This window comes from Bombus flavifrons, unplaced genomic scaffold, assembly GCF_040668555.2.
Source record: "Bombus flavifrons isolate JBK064 unplaced genomic scaffold, iyBomFlav1_principal scaffold0090, whole genome shotgun sequence".
NCBI lineage: Eukaryota > Metazoa > Arthropoda > Insecta > Hymenoptera > Apidae > Bombus > Bombus flavifrons.
Window position 1 is genome coordinate 85,024 of NW_027184835.1, and position 1,468 is coordinate 86,491.

Here is a 1,468-nt window from a genome sequence, read left to right on the forward strand (position 1 = left end):
TCACTGTTTTAAATATTCGTTGAACTATTACTTTTCATATTCAAACAATAATTGGAGCACTTGTAGTAATCTTTCCCCCCTTTTTTTTTTTAGGTTACCTGTTATCTGTGCCATTCGACGAACAGTGTCACACCTTTACAGTCTTGCTATGACGTTTAGTAGTGTTGTATCTTGTATCAAGGCGATCGAAGTTAATCCATTTATTTACTTTCAGCTGGCTGTCGTACATGGTGTTCCGCAAACAGGGATCCATGACCTATTTTGCACGTAAACCTTTTGTATAGTGATTACTTGTTCGCAAGGTAATTTTCACTTCCACTCTTTTAATTATTCATGGAATTAACACGTTTTATACACATAATAATCTTCCCTTTTCTTTTAGGTTTCCTCTATCTGTATTATTCAACGAACAGAGTCACACTTGCTTCTGTTTTAACCACAATATAATTATGACATTTAGTAATCTTGTATTTTGCACTGAAACAATTGAAACTAATTTATTCACTTATTTTAGGTAGTTGTCATACATTACGTTCCACAAACAAAGATTCACAACCTATACTTGCACGTACACCTTTCTTGCATGTTGATTACTTATTCACAAGGTAACTTTCACTTTCACTATTTTAATTATTCATTGAATTAACACATTTTATATTCAAGCAATAATCGGAGCACACTTAATAATTTTCTTTTTCCTTTTTACGTTTCCACTATCTGTATTATTCGACGAACAGTGTCACTCTTCCTTCTGATTTGATCACAATATTGTTATAACATTTAGTAATATTGTATTTTGCATTGAAACACTTGAAGTTAATTCATTCATTTATTTCAGCTGGCTGTCGTACATTGTATTCCGCAAACAGGGATCCATAACCTATATTTGCACATACACTTTCTTGTATGATGATTACTTGTTCACAAGGTAAATTTCACTTTCACTATTTTAATTATTCATTGAATTAACACATTTTATATTCAAACAATAATCGGAGCACACTTAATAATTTTCTTTTTCCTTTTTAGGTTTCCACTATCTGTATTATTCGACGAACAGTGTCACACTTCCTTTTCTTCATTTTAGTTTTTATTCTGCGCCAACACGCAAGTTTACTGACACCGATCCAATTATCCAATTGCTTGCCAATAGCATTTAAAATACAAATTTTTGAAAATGCCGTAGCTATATTAACCCAAATATATTTTAGATATAGTATAGTGTGATACCATCTATATTTTCCAAGAGGAATCATAAGATTAGCACTCATGTTATCTACGTCAAATGCTAGATGTAACAACCAATGAAGTATTTTTAATCCAATTATAATCCAATGGCTAGCGTACTTATTCGAATTTTTATATATATCCTTGACTGGTGATTCCCTATTTTCTCCCTTTTTATTTCCTTGAACACGTTGAACTTGCGTTTTTTTGGCTTGAAAATGTTTAGAATCCTTTTCCTTAG

The 1,468-nt window shown here is 31.6% G+C and overlaps 1 long non-coding RNA gene across 1 annotated transcript; it reads right to left on the bottom strand.

The window, feature by feature from the left end:
• Nucleotides 1-208: 208 nt before the first annotated feature.
• LOC138189496 (uncharacterized) lies at nucleotides 209-1,050 on the bottom strand. Its single transcript, XR_011176059.1, has 2 exons — nucleotides 899-1,050; nucleotides 209-273 (listed from the first exon to the last, which is right to left on the bottom strand). It is a non-coding gene; the product is annotated as an uncharacterized LOC138189496 (long non-coding RNA).
• Nucleotides 1,051-1,468: the final 418 nt, after the last annotated feature.